The sequence below is a fragment of the Eleutherodactylus coqui genome, chromosome 6, assembly GCF_035609145.1.
Source record: "Eleutherodactylus coqui strain aEleCoq1 chromosome 6, aEleCoq1.hap1, whole genome shotgun sequence".
NCBI lineage: Eukaryota > Metazoa > Chordata > Amphibia > Anura > Eleutherodactylidae > Eleutherodactylus > Eleutherodactylus coqui.
This window is the reverse complement of record NC_089842.1, coordinates 182,916,478-182,922,928: the sequence shown is the minus strand read 5'-3', so window position 1 is coordinate 182,922,928 and position 6,451 is coordinate 182,916,478. Positions and strand designations below refer to the sequence as shown.

Sequence of the window (6,451 nt, the reverse complement as noted above, 5' to 3'; positions counted from 1 at the left end):
CTGTTAGAGGAAGGTGCAGAGCCGCCCAGCTGTCCCAAGAAGCTGCCCAGCTGTCCCGCCGTCCTGCTGTCCTGCCGCCCAGGTAAGTGATGGGCCGGGGGGGCTTCCGCTGCGCCGGGGGGGGGGGCTGCCGCTGTGATGGGGGGGCTGCCGCTGTGATGGGGGGGCTGTCGCTGTGCCGGGGGGGGCTGTCGCTGTGATGGGGGGACTGTCGCTGTGATGGGGGGGCTGTCGCTGTGCCGGGGGGGGGCTGCCGCTGCGATGGCGGGGCTGTCGCTGTGCCGGGGGGGGGGGCTGTCGCTGCGATGGGGGGACTGTCGCTGCGATGGGGGGGCTGTCGCTGTGCCGGGGGGGGGCTGTCGCTGCGATGGGGGGGCTGTCGCTGCGATGGGGGGGCTGTCGCTGCGATGGGGGGGCTGTCGCTGCGATGGGGGGGACTGTCGCTGTGATGGGGGGGCTGTCGCTGTGCCGGGGGGGGCTGCCGCTACGATGGGGGGGGGCTGTCGCTGCGATGGGGGGGCTGTCGCTGTGTCCCGGGGGGGGCTGCCGCTGTGTCGGGGGGGGGGCTGCGCCGGTTACCTGCTGCCTGGCGGTGGGTGACTGGTCGGCCGTGTTCAATCCAGGGGTCCGGTCGGCGGCTGCGGGGCGTCTGGTTGTCAGGCAGACACAGCTGGTAGCGTCTCGGGAGCGCGCACGTCGGGCTGCAGCAAGCGAAGGGAGAAGAGCCGGCGGCCATCTTGGGAAAATTTTTATAAGTTGCTGAAACGCTGGAACTGTAAGTACAAGCCAGCTAGAAAAGTCATTTACAGGGGGGCTTAGTAATGTATGCTTAATTAGGGGGACTGGGCAAAAAAAAAAATTCACTGCTTCCTCGAGACAACCCCTTTAACTCTGCCATCTCTGGTGTTTTCATCGAGGTGAACAGGGCAGCTGCACACCTGCCACTCCAGTTATGTGAGGACTAGAGATGAGCGAACCTACTCGGCCACGCCCCTTTTTCACCCGAGTACCGCGATTTTCGAGTACTTCTGTACTCGGGCGAAAAGATTCGGGGGGCGCCGTGGGTGAGTGGGGGGTTGCAGCGGGGAGTGGGGGGGAGAGAGAGAGAGGGATCCCCCCTGTTCCCCGCTGCTACCACCGGCGCTGCCACGCCTCCCCCCGCCCTCCGGCGCCCCCCGAATCTTTTCACCCGAGTACTGAAGTACTCGAAAGTCGCAGTGCTCGATCGAGTAATTACTCAAAACGAGTACGTTTGCTCATCTCTAGTGAGGACCTTTAAGACCCTCTTAAAAAAATGTATGTCTGGTCACTAGGGGGTTGTGGGATTAATAAATAACACACATCTGCTTTGGAATTCAAGCATTCATCTTCAATATTTTTGGCCACAGTTGCTAATAAAAAATAGTTATGGCCAGATTCTATAGATATGCTTATCTCTTAAGGGCTACATTAAACATTTCCTACCATGGACATTCATTACACAGGGAAATCTCTTGAAACGAGGAGCTCTTTGAGAAGACCACCATCTAGTCCACCCTAAATGCCGATATATATAGACACTGTTATCAAGGACTATCAAAACAAGAGCTGGAACTTCCACACATAAACAAGATGGTTAAACTTGTCCATACATAAGAGACCACAAAGACATGGAGTGTGACTTTATTGGTTACAGATGTATGGAGCAGTCAGGTGCGGCAAGAATCCCCTCACTGTTTTCCCACAGCTGCCAGGAAATCCCCATTACACTTTGCTGCTTGTTTGAAGAGTCAGCAAACAATTACACTGCACACTCCTTATGGCACTGAGATGCTAAAGCTGCAGGCCAGAAGTGATCAAAGTCAGTAAAACAGTAAATTAACAAGCAAGGAACTTTATAGAAAATGATTCATAAGACAATATTGACATCAAATAAAACTGAAAGTTGAGCTGTGATGTCCATGTGCTAGAAGATAACCCAAAACATGCCTACATACAGGACTGAGGCAAAGACATTTACTAGAACTTGAAAATAAATGTAATGTTAGGGAATTGTGAATCCTGCACATGGAAATTATCAGTATTAAGAGCATTCTGCTCGGCTGCATAACACACTATTACTGCTATTGTCTCAATAGGGGCCATAGTTTTGTTAGTGAAAAGCTAGTCAAAAGAGGTAAAGTATTGGCATGGAGATGGACTGTCGCTGGCGCCAAAAATTGCACCAAAGTTTGAGCCAAATTTCGCTACTTTGGAACTGGACATGCTCAGTAGGAACTTGCTAGAGACTGGACTCTTGCCTATATAAGGGACTTTTTTGTGTTGAGTCACAGTAGAGAGACAGCTGAGCAAAGTGAGCTGGAGATGCTGCTGAAGCTGGGTGTAAGGCAGTTGAATAGCTGCTGCTAAAGGACAGTGATCAGAGACTGTCTGGTGTCTAGAACCAAGGGGGGAGCTAACAATGTGTTTCCAGACCAGCAGGCAGTGACAAGGATCTCCATAAATTGAGGTAGATGAGTGTTTCTGACCCTGGACTAGACTGAGTGAGTCATAGTGAGTTCTCCCACATGACATATTGTAAGTGAGGCTAGCCTCAATTTGGCAATGTGTGCACAACGAGGATTATAGACAGTGTGTTAGCAGGCCTACCATAGGAGATAGGGCTGATATTGTGGACACTAACATTGTACAAGTTTCTGCTGCTCAAACCCAGGTTTCGGCCTGTGTTATTTAATAGGATGTTATATGTGAATACAGGAACCAGCTTTTCTAAAAGACCAAATTTGGAATGTTAACCCCTAAAGGGAAGCTGTACCATATATTCCATAACTGGCCATTCTGTGAAATGATGCTGATAATAGTTGCGCGTTATTAATATTGTTCTTCCGGAATTATTTTCTTTTTGTGCACAAAGTATTATCCTTAGGATCTAGTTAGCTGTAGTTAGTGACAGGTGATTCTAAGTAAAAAGGTTTAATTGTGTAACCGTTATTGCCATACTATTATTGTTCATTTCTATTTCTGTGTTTATCAATAAATATTGTAAACATTGATTACTTCATCTGCTGCATTGTATTCTTAATCCTGTGTTACACCACTACCCACAACATTAGCATCATATCTTTCACTCTTGGGTGATGGGAACCTGCCCAGAGTTCCATTCATAAACAAGCACAGTAACAGAAATATAGTAATTTAGTTTGTAAGGCTGAAAACTTACAACCATCCTTCCAGTTTAGCCTATTATCCTGCACTGTTGATCCAGAGAAAGTCCAGGCAAAAAATTTCAGGCAAAAACTAATTTTCTTCATCTTAGGTAAAAAAAAGTCCTTCCTGACTCCAAATTTGGTAAGCAGAATAAATTACAAGCCTATCTCCAGTATTTTTGTAACAATGACTTGTAATATTACTCAAGAAATGTATCCACGCTTCTATTGAACTTTTTAGTGAGTTCGCTATCACCGCGTTCTCTGGCAGAGAGTTCTATAGTCTCTTTGCTCTTACAGTAAAGAACCCCCTTCTATTTTGGAGTAGAAACCATAGAAATCTTCTTTTCTCTAGATGTAGAGGATGCCCTCTTGTTATAGTTACTGTCCCGGTTATAACTTGATCATAGGAGAGATCTCTGTATTACACAGAGATCTTTCATAATGCAGCATAAACGATGGACGATGAACAGATCGCTGATTGTTCAGTGTAAATAGCAGCCGTTCAAATACTGAACGACCGCTATGTTGTGTCAACGGAGAGGGGCGTGGCAGAGCGATGAGTGAAATCTCCTCTAGCCGCCCCGCTGTGAGCCAGCAATACTAGCTCCCGTGCAGCAGCAAGTATGTTCGGGGACGAATGTCAGGCATTGTTTGCCCGACGTTTGTCCCATCTAAATGGGCCTTAAAGCTTCTGCATCTGAATGCAAAATCTTTAACTGAGCTCCCCCACCAACTATGTGCCACTTTCTAATACTGGTTCGTTAGTATGTGACAGAAGGCCTTTGTACTCTTTTGGACAACCACTATCTTTACACCCACTATAGGTATGTCCCCTGCTCAGGGTCCTTTCAAACCCACAATCGAGAATGCCTTTTGCACAGTTATGGGCAGCAGCTATTTTCTGAGAAGTAACCATGGACTTGCTACTATCTGACTCATGTCCCTCTTTCCAGAATGAAGACAGGCAGTCCACATACTAGATTTCAGAACAATTTAAAATGGCAAAATAGTTCAAAGAAGTACAATACCTGATTGGGTTCAATAGAGGACATTGTCCTGATATTGAGTATAGGGGAATGTACTCAACTTTTTATTCCTTTTCTTTATATTTTGAGATGATATTTGAATATATGAACAATTTGTTAATTTCTAACTAATTAGTAGTATAAAGAGAATACTTAAAGCGTGCCTAATTTTTCAGACAACTTATGCTCATCTACTAGCCTGTGTGTACTCATCAATCTTGTAATATACTTTCATTTTGTTTTACCACTATAAATCAAGGCTGAAGAGCAGTCCCTCTGCAATCCACTGCCTGTTGTTACGCATTCAGCTTCTTTAGTAGCTGGGACATTAGGATGATGTCTTAACTGTGGGGGAGGGGCTGTATTCACAGGCTCAGTTTTCCTGCAGTCACATAGCTCTCAGATCTGCAATCAGTGTGTACACAATCTGTGCCTCTGCTGATCTTATATTTACCTTACCTGGTGTGTGCACTTATCTTTATGTTGTATGTATTATGTTTTTCCAGTTTGCTGTGGGCTTTGTCTACAACATAAAGATAAGTACACACAACGGGCTAGGTAAATATAATCTGAGGAGAAGAAAGATTATGTACACACTGACTGCAGACCAGAGAGCTGTGTGAGTGCAGGGAGTAGCCAGTGAAGGCAGCCTCTACTCCATACTTAAGGAGACAACCTAACATCATAGTTGCTAAAGAAAATGAATGCCTACTGACAAGCAGTTGATTGCAGAGGGGCTGCACTTCAGCTTTGTTTTACAGTGGTAAAAAAAAATATGAAAGCATATTACAGCATTGATGAGACACACGCAGGCTATTAGATTAGCATATGGTGTTAGGTATGCTTTGATTTTCATGACTATCAGTATTCTTACATGTTTATGTAAGGAATTTTGTAGGATATCATATGTCAAAATACAATGCCCAGTATAGTATATGGCAGTATTATTATTGTAGACTGTATGGTGGTATATGAGCAGTGTTTATGATTTTATTAATAATACTGAAAGAGTAAACATGAAATGGGCTGTTCAGTTGTAAACTATTGATGGCCTATCCTTAAAATAGGTCATTAACATTAGATCAACAAGGTTTGCTGTCAAGAATTCCAACCGATCAGCTGTTTGCCAGGCCAGCATGCTTTTGCACTGAGCTGATTTCTGTAGGAAGCAGACAGCTCTGTTCCCACTGTAGTGGCCAGACCTTGCATTACAGTCAAAGTTTCCACTAAAGTGAATGGCCTACAAAACCAGACTGCTCTCACTGCCAGGCCACTGCAGTGAGAACTGTCTGCTTCCCGCAGAAATCATCTCAGTGCAGAAATACAGCAGTCCAGAAAACAGCTGATCAGTGGGGTCCCTGGCCGACGGACGCCCATTGGTTTACTGTTGATGACCTTTTGTAAGGACAGACCATGGATGGTTTACAACTGTACAACCCCTTTAATAAAACTTTTTATTTCAAACGTGTTTTCCCATTAAATATTTCATCTGCTGTTACTTTTCTGCCTTCTGGCTGAGATCAAGGGTGCTATTTGTTCTTTTCGGTATGTTGTCAGGTGCGTCCCCTACCTAAGGATATATATTGACTGAATTTTTGGAATAGGGAGCTGGGAGAAGAGATGCTTGCTTTGTCTGCTCAGCATTTTGACCAGGACCATTTTGATCAGCATTGCCTTCGGGACTGGTGAAGAAAAATAAATATTTCATCTGACACTAGGGATGAGCGAGTATACTCGCTAAAGCACTACTCGCTCGAGTAATGTGCCTTAGCCGAGTATCTCCCTGCTCGTCCTTGAAGATTCGGGGGGGGGGCGCTGCGGGGGAGAGCGGGGGGGGGGGGAACGGCGGGGAGATCTCTCTCTCCCGCCCGCTCTCCCGCCCACTCTCCCCTGCTCCCCGTTGCGACTCACCTGTCAGCCACGGCGGCTCCCGAATCTTCAGGGACGAGCAGGAAGATACTCGGCTAAAGCACATTACTCGAGCGAGTAGTGCTTTAGCGAGTATACTCGCTCATCCCTATCTGACACCAAAACCTTACATGGATTAATAAAGGTAACTTACTGGGTGTTATCAATGATGTTTTAATAGCCCTGAGCATGCTAACCCTAAGGCACATGTATCAAACTCATGGCCTGGCGGCGAATCCGGCCCACCACGTTATTTTATATGACCAATTTTTCCTGGAGGACACAGCCAGTGCTTGGCAGAGGAGTGTGGCACCAGCACATGGGGTGGAT

The 6,451-nt window shown here is 46.3% G+C and overlaps 1 non-coding gene across 1 annotated transcript; it reads left to right on the top strand.

Moving 5' to 3' along the window:
• Positions 1-5,707: 5,707 nt before the first annotated feature.
• Positions 5,708-5,891, top strand: LOC136572095 (U2 spliceosomal RNA). Its single transcript, XR_010785752.1, has one exon. It is a non-coding gene; the product is annotated as a U2 spliceosomal RNA (small nuclear RNA).
• The last annotated feature ends 560 nt before the right edge of the window (positions 5,892-6,451 follow it).